Source organism: Syngnathus floridae, chromosome 22, assembly GCF_059516105.1.
Source record: "Syngnathus floridae isolate MCC-2025c chromosome 22, RoL_Sflo_1.0, whole genome shotgun sequence".
NCBI classification, from domain to species: domain Eukaryota; kingdom Metazoa; phylum Chordata; class Actinopteri; order Syngnathiformes; family Syngnathidae; genus Syngnathus; species Syngnathus floridae.
Genome location: NC_142434.1, coordinates 9,753,750 through 9,772,214, shown reverse-complemented (window position 1 = coordinate 9,772,214; position 18,465 = coordinate 9,753,750). Strand labels below are relative to the sequence as shown.

General features: G+C 44.3%; 1 long non-coding RNA gene across 2 annotated transcripts; it reads left to right on the top strand.

Annotated features, from left to right (window-relative positions):
* The first annotated feature begins 1,519 nt into the window (after positions 1-1,519).
* On the top strand, positions 1,520-4,397 carry LOC148379575 (uncharacterized). 2 transcript variants are annotated; one of them, XR_015855394.1, is made up of 6 exons: positions 1,520-1,670; positions 1,929-2,122; positions 2,247-2,360; positions 2,592-3,863; positions 4,000-4,104; positions 4,249-4,394. It is a non-coding gene; the product is annotated as an uncharacterized LOC148379575 (long non-coding RNA). The 2 variants fall into 2 exon arrangements; XR_015855393.1 differs by having other exon boundaries at positions 4,000-4,397.
* Positions 4,398-18,465: the final 14,068 nt, after the last annotated feature.

Below are 18,465 nucleotides of genomic sequence, written 5' to 3'. Positions count from 1 at the left end.
TCAGAGACAACAACGACCTGGACTACAGAGAGGAGGTGGAGCAGCTGGTGGGCTGGTGCAGAGAAAACAGCCTGATCCTGAATGAGGAGAAGATGAAGGAGATCATCGTCGACTTCAGGAAAAAACAGCCTCACCACGCTCCACTGATCATCAACAGCTCAGCTGTGGAGGTGGTCAGCACCACCAAATTCCTGGGGGTCCACATCACAGAAGACCTCACCTGGACTATGAACACTACGGCACTGGTCAAGAGGGCACAGAAGCGCTTGTACTTCCTGCGGAGGATGAGGAAAGCCCACCTGCCCCCACCCATCATGAGGACGTTCTACAGGAGCACCATAGAGAGCATTCTGACAAGCTGTCTCTCTGTGTGGTGTGGAGGCTGCACCGCCTCCGATTGGAAGAACGTGAGGAGAGTGGTGAGGACAGCAGAGAGGATCATAGGGGCTCCTCTTCCCTCCATTCAGGACATTTCATCTCAGCGCTGCATGTCCCGTGCCCGTAACATCATCAATGACCCATCACACCCCCACCATGGACTGTTCTCCCTGCTGCCCTCTGGGAAGAGGTTTGCAGCATCCGCTGCAGGTCCACCAGGTTCTGCAACAGCTTTTTCCCTGCTGTCATCAGACTGTTGAACACTAGAACTGTTGAGCTCTAAACTGAACTCTGCATCACACATTCACAGAACTGTACTTTATGACACTACGGACCTCTATCTTGCACTATCTCGCACTACCAACTTTACTGAACTTGTATAAACCCTTTAAATAGAAGTTTAATACATGGTTTAGCATTCCTCTGCACACTCTTGAATACTGTTTTGCCTACTTGCACTATTGCATAATTATCACTGCTGCACTTTATACTTATTTTTAATATATATATATATATATATATAGTATATGTATATATATATATTGTCATAGGATATGTTACTTCTATTCAACTGCAATATCACTACTTTGTTGTAAGACGTATGCAACGGAATTTCGTTTTGTATGCACCATGTGCAGACAAGATGACAATAAAGTTTGTCTAAGTCTAAGTCTAAGTCATGTCAGGTCAGCTGTCTGGAGAGAGAGAGAAGTCAGGACCTGCGGGCGGAGCACCACCGTGCCACCGCCGCCATGACGGAACTCAAAAGCAAACTCCATGAGGAGAAGCAGAAAGAGTTAGCCATTACCAGGGAGACATTACTGCGGCAGCATGAAATGGAGCTGATGAGAGTGATCAAAATCAAAGATGGAGAGATCCAGCGACTGAATGCCTTGGTCCTCAGCCTGAGGGACGGCTCCATGGACAAGGTGATCCGCTCTATCCGTGTCTGACTATCCGCACGCCACGTCGGGCTTCGATGCGGCCGCGACCGTATTGTGTAGCTTGTCCCCAGTAAGCGTCGCGGCGCTCCGTTGCGGTCTCAACGGCCCGGTGTGGCGCAATGTCTGCTCAGGTGAGGAGGGGGGGCGCTTTGCTGGCGGAGGTGGAGGAGACGCGGCGGTGTCGGGAGACCGAGCGGTGTCGCCTCCACCAGGAGCGCGGAAGAAGCCCTGGCAGCGGCCCAGCAGGCCTGGCAGTCCCGAGCGGCCGAGCTCCGATCGGCTCATCACCAGCATCGGGAGGAGCTGAGCCGAACCAAGAGAGACTGCGAGAGGGAGATCCGCCGACTGGTAGGACTGATCAGATGCGCGGTGCGTGGCTATGTTCCCAATTTCGTTGTATACCTGCAGTGCAATGACACCTAAGGCATTCTATTCTATTCTATTTCACAAGAAGAAAATGTCCGGTTGCTCGCTTCGCTTTTGTCACAGCAAAGGTGTTCTAGTCGATTCAAGAAAAAAATTGGCCGGTTGCTCTCTTTGTTTTTGTCACAATTCTGGCAAATGAGTTTGCCCGCCTGCCTGAGCGCTCCCCGTTTGTACATCCAGACGGATGAGATCAAGCTGAAAGACAGAGCGGTTAGTGTTTTGGATGAAGCCCTGGGGCCGGCCACGTCCACCGCCTTCAGCTGCAGACTCAGGCTGCCGAGCAGCAGATCGCTGCCCTGAGGGATTCCCAAAGGGCGGGCCTAAACTACCCTGGAAGTGGGGTCAACGCCGCTACTAGCAATCCTCTTCATTGCGTAAGCCACCTCATCACACACTTGCAGTACGCATGACTTAGTTCGTTGCTGGAGGAAGGTAGCACAAAAACAGTTTTGAACTTTGAACGAGTGCTTGTGTGTGTGTGTTGCGGGGCGTTTTCAGTCTCAGGAGGATCGGGACACGCGACGGTTTCATCTGAAAATCGCTGAGCTCAGCGCAGTCATCAGGAAACTGGAGGATCGAAACGCCCTGCTTTCTGAAGAGCGCAATGAACTGGTAATTTATTGACGGCACGCTTGAAGGTTTGCGCTACGTTTGATGCGCGCCATCCAGCGAGGCACCCATTGCGCTTGCTTATTAGTTGAGCGGCGCGGCGAGTCGGTTGCCTGGTAGATGTCTTTTATTGGGAGCCAAAGGCACGATTCCGTTCAAACCGATGCAAAAGGAATGGATACGTTCTGGCCCGCGTGTTGTGCGTCTTTCACATCCCGCACTTCATGCTTGCAGCTAAAGCGACTGAGAGAAACAGAAAGCCAGTTTCTGCCACTCCTGTACAAAAACAAACGCCTGAGCAGGAAGAATGAAGAACTCTCGCTGGTGCTGTGTCGCCTTGAAAACAAAGTGCGCTTTGTCACCCAGGAGAACGAGGAGATGGCAAGCTTGGTAAGTCGACGCGGACAACGGCGGCGTGCCAACAGAGTCCACTGCATTTGTGTTCCACAGAGAAGGCCTAGTTCGCTCAATGACCTGGACCGCGGTTGCGGCCAGCAGGACGGTGAAATGGAGTTCCTTCAAGTTGTGGAGCAGCGGCACATCATCGACGACTTGTCCAAGGTCTTCAGGCAGGCGACTCGGTGCACGTACGGCAGCGCCGCGCTCGCTCGCTGTCGCCAGGAAACCTTTTCCGTCCAAAGCTTGGCCGGCGGCCGCCATCCAAAAAATTGGCCCCTTAAATTCCGACCTTTCAAGCAGGAGCATTGTGCGCACGCGTTTGAACACGCTTTAGACTTGTTTTGCCGTTTTCAGCAGCTCAAAGCTCCCGTTTTGTCAGCGCCTTTGCCACTCGCTGTGCGCTGAAAACGACGGACTTGCCCGGCTGCTCAGCCCGTCAACCATGAGCCGCGAGCGCGACGTCATTGTCCGTAGGCAGCTAGTGGCAAAATGCACCCTGTTAGAGTTGCGCTCGCTCCAACTTATTTTGCAAGAACCACACGGGAGACAAGTAAGTTCTTTTGGACACCTGCAGGTGGAGAGTCCATCCGTTGTACGAATGAAGTCTGACTCTCGGCTCCTGCACGAGCATTTTAATTAAGAGAAACAGGGTGGGTGTAAGAGTGGATTGAATAGAGGAAGCCCTTGACCTCTAGTCAAAACATAGCAAGGGGTGTTTTACAACTTTGTGTAGGAAGGGATAAGCGATAGGGATAAATAAGGGATAAATAATATTATTTATTACAGGTCGCAGTCAAAGTCAAAGCAACACAATGATACGATAAAGATAATCTGGAAAACCCTGACACACCCTGTAGTTGTCACTTTTGGAAAAGACGAGCGTCCCTCCAATCATCGCCGGTGACGTGTTTTTCAGGCTCTGGAGACAGGAGCTCATGTCAGAAATGTCATTGTGAGTCGCGTTTGTTTCTGCGCCGGAGCCGTTCGTTCCCTTTGCATCCAAAGAATCTCAAAGGCGGATTATTTGTGTCGACAGGAGAGAGATTTGCTGCTACGATACCGACGTCGAGAATCTCTGAGGAGGAACAAAGCGTGAGGTCCTGCAAGGTGAGTCTGTTTGTTTGCGGCTGCTTGGTGTTGCGCAAGATGAAATGGCCTTTTTCTCGCTATCGTTCCTCTCGTCGATTCATCGTGAGGTGTCGCTTCAGTTTGTTCAGAGAGATGTTTGCTTCCGCGCCCGCAGGTCATCGAAACATTTTACGGCTACGACGAAGACGTGTTGGTGGACTCGGACGGATCGTCCTTGTCTTTTCACACCGACAGAACCCCCGACACGGAACCCGAAGAGGTAGCCCGCCATTTCTGCCAGCGTATTGGCACCAAACATTCCTCTTCAGCCTGGAATCGGACTCGTCTTTGCGTCGCGGGTGCTTTGTCGCCGGTCTGACTGATTCTGGTACTAGTGCTGTGTTGCATTGGTGTGTGCATGAAGAGGCGGAGCTTCGCTACCGCCAGCTGACGCAAGAATATCAAGCGCTGCAACGAGCCTACGCTCTGCTAGCCCAGACCAGCGAAGGGGACTACGACGCCGAGAAGGAGATCAAGGTGGCGCCCCTTCCCGCAACCCCCGGCCGGGTCGCAGCCTCCCCGTTCTCACCCAGCCTCGGGTGTTCTCTGGTCTGAAAGGAGGAGGAGGAGCCTCCCTCCTCCTCCTTTCAGACCAGAGAAAAGCTGATGGTAGAAATGGGTCACTATCAAAGCAGAGTAGCAGATCTGGAGTCAGCGCTGAAGCAACAAGGACAGGTAAGCTCATCAATGAGCACACCTTTTTCTCAGACAAAATAGCTACATTCTTCAGTCACTCATCCGTCTGGCATTACTGGACCAACCCCCCCCCCCGAACGTGGCTGGGAAAATGCGGAGAAAAGCAAATGTCATTTTCCAGTCAACCAAAGAATTTGTGGATGAAAATGACACAACATTCCAAAGCTGTCCACGCGTTTGTCTCTTCTAGAATGTCAAGTGGGTGGAGGAGAAGCAGCTGCTGCGTCAGAGCAATCAGCAGTTGGCCGAAAAGGTGACGGAAAGAAAGGCGCTGGGCGGAGTCGCTTGGCGTCACACCTGTCGGGAAGCCCCGCAGATGAGGTCTGACTGTCTTTTCAGGTCAGGCGGATGGAGGCGGAAGAAGCGCGTCTGAAAGAGCACATCCAGGATATCCGAGACCAAAACGAACTGCTTGAGTTCCGCATCCTGGAGCTGGAGGTGGGAAGACTCGCACAAGCGTGTTGAGGCCAGAGATGTGACGGACGGACGGACGGACGGACGGATGCATGCCTCTGCCTTTCAGGAGAGGGAGTGGCGCTCCCCCGTCTTGAAGTTTCTGCAAGTCCGTTTCCCAGACGGCCTCAGCCCTTTGCAGATCTACTGCGAGGCCGAGGGCGTGAGCGTACGTAAGGCGTCCCTCGCAACCCTAACCTTAACCCGAGGTCCCAGAACACCTTACATTGCTCCTTGCGCCTTTCCCCCGGACATCGTCATCAGTGATCTGATGAAGAAGCTGGACATCCTGGGCTATAACGCCGTAAGTGTATGTCGAACTCCTTATGTTCGCACTCCACGAGACTCGGCGGCTCAAATGTGACTTTTGGAAGGCTTTGCGCTGAAAGAAGCTTGTTGACGCTGTGCCTTTGGGCTCTTGCAGAATCTCACCAACGAGGAGCAGGTGGTCGTGATTCACGCCAGGACCCTTCTCACCCTAGCCGAGAAGGTAACGCGCACGTCCACGCACGCTCTCGCATTCTGCTTATGTGACAGCAGCCTTTCCTCAGTGGTTAGAATACATCAAAGTGACCAAGTCAGCACTTCAACAGAAGATGTTGGACATTGAAAGTGAGAAGGTAGACAGACACGCGACATCAGCCAAGGGGAACTCCGGCAATGTGCCCCAACAATTCTGACCTTGAGCTGTGCTAGGATATGTTCTGCAAGCAGAAGGGCTACCTGGATGAAGAGTTGGACTTCAGGAAGTGTTCCATGGACCAGGCTCATAAGGTAAGCCGCCCTCAAATCTCCCGCCGGACCACTGATGGACGAGGATTGCGGCCCAGAGGATCCTGGAGCTGGAGGCCATGTTGTACGAGGCGCTACCGCAGCGGGACTGCCCCGCCACGGACGGCGAAAAAGCCAGCCACGCTGGCGTGAATGACGTGCTGACGGCGGATCAGAGAGAAGAGCTTAGGAGCGCCGTGGACCAATGGAAGCGAGCCCTGATGTGCGAGTTGAGGGAGCGCGACGCTTGCATCCTCCAAGAGAGAATGGATCTGCTGCACAGCGCGCAACAGGTAAGGGCCCAAAGCCAGCCCGGCACTTACTTGCACGCTTACTGGCTTTTGAATGCCACTTTCCATTTGTCCGTCCTAGAGGAACAAAGAGCTGAAAGAATTCATCGAAGCTCAGAAGAGACAAATCAAACAATTGGAGGAGAAGTTTCTGTTTCTCTTTCTATTCTTCTCCTTGGCCTTCATTCTGTGGCCCTAACACCAGCTGGTGAGTGAGCTCCAGCGGCACCGCACTCGACACCTCCGATACACTGCCAGCCGGTCTCAGACGTTGGCAGACGCTCCGATGCCAACGTATACCCCCCGCCACGGTGACAGAGGCACCGCGTCACACCGGCGCTCATCCAATCAGAAGGCAGGAAAAGCAAATTCACATGCAGGGCACTTTTGAACCAGAAGAGAGCGCCACAAAAAACGGTTGTTGCCCCAAACGCGCATTAAAAAGGGTCAGAATAACAAGAGTCCCACTGGCCAGCCGGGGCCACCCGTCCAGCTGTTTCTTCAGGGGGGAAAAAAATTGGAGTCACCGGTGAGTACATTTTGCATTTAGCTCTGCTTTTCTGCTTCTGTCTTCAAGTGTGTGGCATCCTGCGATCAAAGATTCAGCCAACCCCAAAGCGGTTGACCTCAACGTCCCACCACCATGCCTACCAGAGCAGGTGACGTGATGCTTTGGACATCCTTCCGTCTCAGATGCCCAAAAGTACTCTTTGCCACATCTGCGGCAATACGGTGTCTTTTCAAAGGTGCAAATAAATCCAGCGTGGGCGGAACACGCACGTCTTCGGTTTTTCCCGCTTTGTTTGTGTGACAGCTGTTGTGAAAATTTTATACAAATAAAGTTGTATAGTACAGGTTTGGCCAAGCCGCAACTCACGAACCGCATGCGGCTCTTTTATGTTCATATCAACATTTGTGTGTGTGTGTGTGTGTGGGGGGGGGGGGGGGGGGGGTTGTGCGTGTTGGCTTCACTTGAGTTCAATTTGGTATTTTGGTCAAAAGCGCATGTGGTGAAATTCCACAAAGTAGGATGGGCAAACACATTTCTTTAAACTATGAGTGTCAATTGGGCTCTCGAAATGGCAGGGAAAAGATGCACAGCAAAACGAAAATACGTAGATGAACACAGGACGTTTTAATCAGAGTGGGAAAGTTTCTATTTTTTGTTGAACGTGATGGCAAACCATTCTGCCTGATATGTCAGACCTCAGCGCATTTCAAAGATTCAAATCTTCAGCGCCATGCACTTCAGCTCACTCCATGCTAACATTGATCAGGCGTCGAACCCGCATCATCATGCTTAAGAGGTGGCCATGCTAACCAGTGCGCCATTATGTCAACGCATAATAACTAAGTCTACTGGTCAAAACAGCGGTTACTATATGACGTCGCTACGTCGTGGTCACGTGACGCAGACAAGACGTCAATGGACGTGGGCAGAGTTAACTTGTTTAAAAGGGAGTAGGCAGAAGAAATATTTAATTTATTTAAATCTATTTTGAGTGCACACCATTATGCCAATGCATAACAACTGTAAATCTACTAAACAAAACAGCGGTTGCTATATGACATCTGCCACGTCGTGGTCACGTGACATACGTGACGTCGATGGGCGTAACTTTCGCCGGAATTCAAATCCGCGGGGAGAGTTAACTTGTTTAAAAGAGAGTGGGCAGAAGAATTATTTAATTTATTTAAATCTATTTGGTGTGTGCGCCATTATGTCAATGCATAACAACTGTAAGTCTACTAAACAAAACAGCGGTTGCTATATGACGTCTGCCACGTCGTGGTCACGTGACGCGGACGTGACGTCGACGCCTACTTTACATCCCACCGATCACAGGACCCCTCGGCTGCATAACCGTGCACCCTTCCCAACCAATCGGATTTGCTATACGCGAAAACGACGCCAATGGAAAGAGCTTCCGCCCAAATTTAAATCCGTGGGCGTGGCTCGCAGCAGGAAGTAGGAAAATGGCGGCGATGTTGACAAAGACACAGCGGATGGTAACATACGACTAACAAGAGAAATATTTTTATTTTCTGCTTGCAACTGGACCGTCCAGAGCGTACACGGTAAGTACAACTCATCGTTTTTAAAAAGAAGTACTTTTGTTGCCCTGAAAAGCGAGTGAGCGTGGCGTTTGTGGGGGACGTCGAATTTCGACGATTCTTTCTGGTCAACGGTTGTAAATGATTGTGTTGATTAAAAAAGAAAACTTGATGTAACTCTACTTTTAACTGCCGTTTCAGATAGATTTGGAATTGCATCACATCCAATTTTGCCTAGAGCGTACACGGTAAGTAACACTCGTTGTGTTTAAGGAGATTTACGTTTGTAATAGCAGAAGTGTAGCCGCGTTGCGTTGTACGTGTGAATGTTGGTCCGGGCGAAATGTTAATGTTTAATTTCATTCCTTTAGGTTCCACGGTGTTTGTTGGCTGCAAGTTTTCCACTGCAAGAAGAGGCTCATATCATTGACCAGGAGCGAGCTACAATGGTGAGTAGCCATAACATTTATGTTAAACACTTCCTATTTCATGTCTAACAGTACTTGATTTAACAAATAACCATAAATAAATACAGTGTGGGCACTGAAGTTAACATATGTGATTATACTGCCTAATCTGTCACCGAGTAGATTGTTGCAAAGTAATATAAGATCCAAAGTTGTAATTCAGAATAGTTTTCAAAAGAAGGCCATTAGAATTATATACAAGTCTGATTACCCTGAACAAGCTATTAATTAAATCACAAATTCTTCAATTCAAAGATTTGGTAGATTATCAGACAAATAATGTCTAACAGTAATTGATTTAACACATCACGATAAGTAGATTGAGTGTGGGCACTCTCAAGTTAACATATGTGATTATACTGCCTAATCTGTTACAGAGTATGTTGTTGCCAAGTAATGTAGAATAGATCCAAAGTAGTAATCCAGAATAGTTTTGAAGAGGCCATTAGAATGATAAACAAATCTGATTACCTTGAACATAATAACAAGCTAAGTGTTTAATATGTCCTATGAAGTCAAAATTGGGCACCATCATGTGGTGAAATTTGGAATTGCATCACATCCAATTTTGCCTGGGAACAAACAGATTACATAAATCTTAGTTTTGAATAAGCCACTCCTTCTCAAACAAGTAAACTCTGCCCATTTTGCGCAGTAGATGTTCTGTTAATATCTAGTATTTATACAAAGTCATAATTTAAATTGCTTTCAACCTTCATTCATCGGTTCAACCAACATTACTCGCTCTTATTACCAACTTGTATTGATTTAACTAAGCGTTTAATACTTCCTATCAGGTCTCAAGGCAAGATTTGGCAAAATACAATTTCAGCAAATCCAATTTTGCCAGGGAACAAAAATAGATTAAATAAACTAAATAAGTCTTCTTCCCATTAAATAAATCAGAAAAGTCTGTCTTGTAACCAGTCCTCTTCAAACAAGTAAAGTCTGCCCATTTTGTGCCGTAGATTTTGTGTCTATGCCTAGTATTTAAACAAAATCATAATTTAAACGACTTCTTTCCTTCATTCACTTTGGAAATTTGGAATTGCAGCAAATCGAATTTTGCCAGGGAACAAAAATAGATCAATTAAACTAAATAAGTCTTCTTCCCATTAAATAAATTAAAAAAGTCTGTCTTGTAACCAGTCCTTTTCAAACAAGTAAAGTCTGCCCATTTTGTGCCGTCGATTTTGTGTTAATGCCTAGTATTTGTACAAAATCATAATTTAAAGGACTTCATTCCTTCATTCACTTTGGAAATTTGGAATTGCAGCACATCAAATTTTGCCTGGGAAGAAAAGTAGATTAAATAAATTTAATAAGTCTTACTACTTCCCATTAAATAAATTAAATACGTCTTACTTGTTCCCACTCCTTTTCAAAACAGTAGTTTAAAACGAGGGCCCTTCACTCAATCTTTAACCTCAACCCCGCACGTTGTGTTGTATCTGTGAATGTTGGTTGTGGCCAAATGATAGTTTTCTTTCATTCGTTTAGGTTCCAAGAAAACTTGATGTAACTCTACTTTTAACTGCCGTTTCAGATAAGCGGGTATTACGTCGCAGTCATGTGCCGCGGATATGACGTAATTGCCCGAACCTCCGATTCAAATCTGTTGGCGCGATGGCCGTGAGCCACTGAGCAGCGACGATTATCAACAGAAATATCTTTATTTTCTGCTTGCAACTGGACCGTCTAGAGCGTACACGGTAAGTAACACTCATTGTGTTTAAGGAGATTTACGTTTGTAATAGCAGAAGTGTAGCCGCGTTGCGTTGTACGTGTGAAAATTGGTCGAGGCGAAATGTTAATGTTTAATTTCATTCCTTTAGGTTCCACGGTGTTTGTTGGCTGCAAGTTTTCCACTGCAAGAAGAGGCTCGTATCATTGACCAGGAGCGAGCTACAATGGTGAGTAGCCATAACATTTATGTTAAACACTTCCTATTTCATGTCTAACAGTACTTGATTTAACAAATAACCATAAATAAATACAGTGTGGGCACTGAAGTTAACATATGTGATTATACTGCCTAATCTGTCACGGAGTAGATTGTTGCAAAGTAATATAAGATCCAAAGTTGTAATTCAGAATAGTTTTCAAAAGAAGGCCATTAGAATTATATACAAGTCTGATTACCCTGAACAAGCTATTAATTAAATCACAAATTCTTCAATTCAAAGATTTGGTAGATTATCAGACAAATAATGTCTAACAGTAATTGATTTAACACATCACGATAAGTAGATTGAGTGTGGGCACTCTCAAGTTAACAGATATGATTATACTGCCTAATCTGTTACAGAGTATGTTGTTGCCAAGTAATGTAGAATAGATCCAAAGTAGTAATCCAGAATAGTTTTGAAGAGGCCATTAGAATAATAAACAAATCTGATTACCTTGAACATAATAACAAGCTAAGTGTTTAATATGTCCTATGAAGTCAAAATTGGGCACCATCATGTGGTGAAATTTGGAATTGCATCACATCCAATTTTGCCTGGGAACAAACAGATTAAATAAATCTTAGTTTTGAATAAGCCACTCCTTCTCAAACAAGTAAACTCTGCCCATTTCGCGCAGTAGATGTTCTGTTAATATCTAGTATTTATACAAAGTCATAATTTAAATTGCTTTCAACCTTCATTCATCGGTTCAACCAACATTACTCGCTCTTATTACCAACTTGTATTGATTTAACTAAGCGTTTAATACTTCCTATCAGGTCTCAAGGCAAGATTTGGCAAAATACAATTTCAGCAAATCCAATTTTGCCAGGGAACAAAAATAGATTAAATAAACTAAATAAGTCTTCTTCCCATTAAATAAATCAGAAAAGTCTGTCTTGTAACCAGTCCTCTTCAAACAAGTAAAGTCTGCCCATTTTGTGCCGTAGATTTTGTGTCTATGCCTAGTATTTAAACAAAATCATAATTTAAACGACTTCTTTCCTTCATTCACTTTGGAAATTTGGAATTGCAGCAAATCGAATTTTGCCAGGGAACAAAAATAGATCAATTAAACTAAATAAGTCTTCTTCCCATTAAATAAATTAAAAAAGTCTGTCTTGTAACCAGTCCTTTTCAAACAAGTAAAGTCTGCCCATTTTGTGCCGTCGATTTTGTGTTAATGCCTAGTATTTATATAAAATCATAATTTAAAGGACTTCATTCCTTCATTCACTTTGGAAATTTGGAATTGCAGCACATCAAATTTTGCCTGGGAAGAAAAGTAGATTAAATAAATTTAATAAGTCTTACTACTTCCCATTAAATAAATTAAATACGTCTTACTTGTTCCCACTCCTTTTCAAAACAGTAGTTTAAAACGAGGGCCCTTCACTCAATCTTTAACCTCAACCCCGCACGTTGTGTTGTATCTGTGAATGTTGGTTGTGGCCAAATGATAGTTTTCTTTCATTCGTTTAGGTTCCAAGAAAACTTGATGTAACTCTACTTTTAACTGCCGTTTCAGATAAGCGGGTATTACGTCGCAGTCATGTGCCGCGGATATGACGTAATTGCCCGAACCTCCGATTCAAATCTGTTGGCGCGATGGCCGTGAGCCACTGAGCAGCGACGATTATCAACAGAAATATCTTTATTTTCTGCTTGCAACTGGACCGTCTAGAGCGTACACGGTAAGTAACACTCATTGTGTTTAAGGAGATTTACGTTTGTAATAGCAGAAGTGTAGCCGCGTTGCGTTGTACGTGTGAAAATTGGTCGAGGCGAAATGTTAATGTTTAATTTCATTCCTTTAGGTTCCACGGTGTTTGTTGGCTGCAAGTTTTCCACTGCAAGAAGAGGCTCGTATCATTGACCAGGAGCGAGCTACAATGGTGAGTAGCCATAACATTTATGTTAAACACTTCCTATTTCATGTCTAACAGTACTTGATTTAACAAATAACCATAAATAAATACAGTGTGGGCACTGAAGTTAACATATGTGATTATACTGCCTAATCTGTCACGGAGTAGATTGTTGCAAAGTAATATAAGATCCAAAGTTGTAATTCAGAATAGTTTTCAAAAGAAGGCCATTAGAATTATATACAAGTCTGATTACCCTGAACAAGCTATTAATTAAATCACAAATTCTTCAATTCAAAGATTTGGTAGATTATCAGACAAATAATGTCTAACAGTAATTGATTTAACACATCACGATAAGTAGATTGAGTGTGGGCACTCTCAAGTTAACAGATATGATTATACTGCCTAATCTGTTACAGAGTATGTTGTTGCCAAGTGATGTAGAATAGATCCAAAGTAGTAATCCAGAATAGTTTTGAAGAGGCCATTAGAATAATAAACAAATCTGATTACCTTGAACATAATAACAAGCTAAGTGTTTAATATGTCCTATGAAGTCAAAATTGGGCACCATCATGTGGTGAAATTTGGAATTGCATCACATCCAATTTTGCCTGGGAACAAACAGATTAAATAAATCTTAGTTTTGAATAAGCCACTCCTTCTCAAACAAGTAAACTCTGCCCATTTCGCGCAGTAGATGTTCTGTTAATATCTAGTATTTATACAAAGTCATAATTTAAATTGCTTTCAACCTTCATTCATCGGTTCAACCAACATTACTCGCTCTTATTACCAACTTGTATTGATTTAACTAAGCGTTTAATACTTCCTATCAGGTCTCAAGGCAAGATTTGGCAAAATACAATTTCAGCAAATCCAATTTTGCCAGGGAACAAAAATAGATTAAATAAACTAAATAAGTCTTCTTCCCATTAAATAAATCAGAAAAGTCTGTCTTGTAACCAGTCCTCTTCAAACAAGTAAAGTCTGCCCATTTTGTGCCGTAGATTTTGTGTCTATGCCTAGTATTTAAACAAAATCATAATTTAAACGACTTCTTTCCTTCATTCACTTTGGAAATTTGGAATTGCAGCAAATCGAATTTTGCCAGGGAACAAAAATAGATCAATTAAACTAAATAAGTCTTCTTCCCATTAAATAAATTAAAAAAGTCTGTCTTGTAACCAGTCCTTTTCAAACAAGTAAAGTCTGCCCATTTTGTGCCGTCGATTTTGTGTTAATGCCTAGTATTTATATAAAATCATAATTTAAAGGACTTCATTCCTTCATTCACTTTGGAAATTTGGAATTGCAGCACATCAAATTTTGCCTGGGAAGAAAAGTAGATTAAATAAATTTAATAAGTCTTACTACTTCCCATTAAATAAATTAAATACGTCTTACTTGTTCCCACTCCTTTTCAAAACAGTAGTTTAAAACGAGGGCCCTTCACTCAATCTTTAACCTCAACCCCGCACGTTGTGTTGTATCTGTGAATGTTGGTTGTGGCCAAATGATAGTTTTCTTTCATTCGTTTAGGTTCCAAGAAAACTTGATGTAACTCTACTTTTAACTGCCGTTTCAGATAAGCGGGTATTACGTCGCAGTCATGTGCCGCGGATATGACGTAATTGCCCGAACCTCCGATTCAAATCTGTTGGCGCGATGGCCGTGAGCCACTGAGCAGCGACGATTATCAACAGAAATATCTTTATTTTCTGCTTGCAACTGGACCGTCTAGAGCGTACACGGTAAGTAACACTCATTGTGTTTAAGGAGATTTACGTTTGTAATAGCAGAAGTGTAGCCGCGTTGCGTTGTACGTGTGAAAATTGGTCGAGGCGAAATGTTAATGTTTAATTTCATTCCTTTAGGTTCCACGGTGTTTGTTGGCTGCAAGTTTTCCACTGCAAGAAGAGGCTCGTATCATTGACCAGGAGCGAGCTACAATGGTGAGTAGCCATAACATTTATGTTAAACACTTCCTATTTCATGTCTAACAGTACTTGATTTAACAAATAACCATAAATAAATACAGTGTGGGCACTGAAGTTAACATATGTGATTATACTGCCTAATCTGTCACGGAGTAGATTGTTGCAAAGTAATATAAGATCCAAAGTTGTAATTCAGAATAGTTTTCAAAAGAAGGCCATTAGAATTATATACAAGTCTGATTACCCTGAACAAGCTATTAATTAAATCACAAATTCTTCAATTCAAAGATTTGGTAGATTATCAGACAAATAATGTCTAACAGTAATTGATTTAACACATCACGATAAGTAGATTGAGTGTGGGCACTCTCAAGTTAACAGATATGATTATACTGCCTAATCTGTTACAGAGTATGTTGTTGCCAAGTAATGTAGAATAGATCCAAAGTAGTAATCCAGAATAGTTTTGAAGAGGCCATTAGAATAATAAACAAATCTGATTACCTTGAACATAATAACAAGCTAAGTGTTTAATATGTCCTATGAAGTCAAAATTGGGCACCATCATGTGGTGAAATTTGGAATTGCATCACATCCAATTTTGCCTGGGAACAAACAGATTAAATAAATCTTAGTTTTGAATAAGCCACTCCTTCTCAAACAAGTAAACTCTGCCCATTTCGCGCAGTAGATGTTCTGTTAATATCTAGTATTTATACAAAGTCATAATTTAAATTGCTTTCAACCTTCATTCATCGGTTCAACCAACATTACTCGCTCTTATTACCAACTTGTATTGATTTAACTAAGCGTTTAATACTTCCTATCAGGTCTCAAGGCAAGATTTGGCAAAATACAATTTCAGCAAATCCAATTTTGCCAGGGAACAAAAATAGATTAAATAAACTAAATAAGTCTTCTTCCCATTAAATAAATCAGAAAAGTCTGTCTTGTAACCAGTCCTCTTCAAACAAGTAAAGTCTGCCCATTTTGTGCCGTAGATTTTGTGTCTATGCCTAGTATTTAAACAAAATCATAATTTAAACGACTTCTTTCCTTCATTCACTTTGGAAATTTGGAATTGCAGCAAATCGAATTTTGCCAGGGAACAAAAATAGATCAATTAAACTAAATAAGTCTTCTTCCCATTAAATAAATTAAAAAAGTCTGTCTTGTAACCAGTCCTTTTCAAACAAGTAAAGTCTGCCCATTTTGTGCCGTCGATTTTGTGTTAATGCCTAGTATTTATACAAAATCATAATTTAAAGGACTTCATTCCTTCATTCACTTTGGAAATTTGGAATTGCAGCACATCAAATTTTGCCTGGGAAGAAAAGTAGATTAAATAAATTTAATAAGTCTTACTACTTCCCATTAAATAAATTAAATACGTCTTACTTGTTCCCACTCCTTTTCAAAAAAGTAGTTTAAAACGAGGTCCCTTCACTCAACCTTTAACCCTATTTATTCACCTTCTAGGCTAAGTGTTAAAGGCTAAGTGTTAAAGGCTAAGTGTTAAAGGCTAAGTGTTAAAGGCTAAGTGTTAGAGGCTAAGTGCCAGAGGCTAGGCGCCAGAGGCGAGTTTTTGTGGGCTGAAGTTTTAGTGGGGTTAGTGTGAATACAATCCAAAAGAATACAACAGAATACAATACAATAGAATATAATACATAGATTAAATTATATAGCTCTTACTACTTCCCATTAAATAAATTAAATACGTCTTACTTGTTCCCAATCCTTTTCAAAAAAGTAGTTTAAAACGAGGGCCCTTCACTCAACCTTTAACCTCAACCCCGCACGTCACATTGTGTTGTATCTGTGAATGTTGGTTGTGGCCAAATGATAGTTTTCTTTCATTCGTTTAGGTTCCACGGTGTTTGTTGGCTATGTTTTCCACTGTCAGAAGGATGAAAATACAAAGTACAACGCTTGGACGTGGGCGAAGGCGTCACCGGTGAGTCCTTCCTTCCTATTTATTTACCTTCTAGATGCTAGAGGCTAAGTGTTAGAGGCTAATTGTTAGAGGCTAAGTGTTAAACACAATACGAACAACACAACGATACTGCACTGAACAACACGATACCGCACTGAGAAACACGATACCGCACTGAACAACACGATACCGCACTGAACAACACCATGCCGCACTGAACACCATGCCACACTGAACAACACCATCCCGCACTGAACAACACCATGCCGCACTAAACAACACCATGCCGCACTGAACAACACCATGCCTCACTGAACGACACCATGCCGCACTGAAAGACACCATGCCGCACTGAACGACACCATGCCGCACTGAAAGACACCATCCCGCACTGAACACCATGCCGCACTGAACAACACCATCCTGCACTGAACAACACCATCCCGCACTGAACAACACCATGCCGCACTGAACAACATTATGCCGCACTGAACATTATGCCGCACTGAACAACACCATGCCGCACTGAACAACACCATGCCGCACTGAACAACACCATCCTGCACTGAACAACACCATTCCGCATTGAACACCATGCCGCACTGAACAACACCATCCCGCACTGAACAACACCATCCCGCACTGAACAACACCATGCCGCACTGAACAACATTATGCCGCACTGAACAACATTATGCCGCACTGAACAACACCATGCCGCACTGAACAACACCATGCCGCACTGAACAACACCATGCCGCACTGAACAACATTATAACGCACTGAACAACACCATCCCGCACTGAACAACACCATGCCGCACTAAACAACATTATGCCGCACTGAACAACATTATGCCGAAATGAACAACACCATGCCGCACTGAACAACACCATGCCGCACTGAACAACACCATGCCGCACTGAACAACACGATCCCGCATTGAACACCATCCCGCACTGAACAACACCATGCCGCACTGAACAACACCATCCTGCACTGAACAACACCATCCCGCACTAAACACCATGCCGCACTGAACAACACCATTCCGCACTGAACAACACCATGCCGCACTGAACAACATTATGCCGCACTGAACAACACCATGCCGCACTGAACAACACCATGCCGCACTGAACAACACCATGCCGCACTGAACAACACCATGCCGCACTGAACAACATTATGCCGCACTGAACAACACCATGCCGCACTGAACAACACCATGCCGCACTGAACAACACGATCCTGCATTGAACAACACCATCCTGCACTGAACAACACCATGCCGCACTGAACAACACCATGCCGCACTGAACACCATGCCGCACTGAACACCATGCCGCACTGAACAACACCATCCCGCACTGAACAACACCATGCCGCATTGAACAACACCATGCCGCACTGAACAACACCATCCTGCACTGAACAACACCATGCCGCACTGAACAACACCATGCCGCACTGAACAACACCATGCCGCACTGAACAACATTATGCCGCACTGAACAACATTATGCCGCACTGAACAACATTATGCCGCACTGAACAACACCATCCCGCACTGAACAACACCATGCCGCATTGAACAACACCATGCCGCACTGAACAACACCATCCTGCACTGAACAACACCATGCCGCACTGAACAACACCATGCCGCACTGAACAACACCATGCCGCACTGAACAACATTATGCCGCACTGAACAACATTATGCCGCACTGAACAACATTATGCCGCACTGAACAACACCATGCCGCACTGAACAACACCATGCCGCACTGAACAACACCATGCCGCACTGAACAACACCATGCCGCACTGAACAACACGATCCCGCATTGAACAACACCATGCCGCACTGAACAACACCATCCTGCACTGAACAACACCATCCCGCACTGAACAACACCATGCCGCACTGAACAACATTATGGCGCACTGAACAACATTATGCCGCACTGAACAACACCATGCCGCACTGAACAACACCATGCCGCACTGAACAACACCATGCCGCAATGAACAACACCATCCCGCACTGAACAACACCATGCCGCACTGAGCAACACCATGCCGCACTGAACAACACCATCCCGCACTGAACAACACCATGCCGCACTGAACAACACCATTCCGCACTGAAC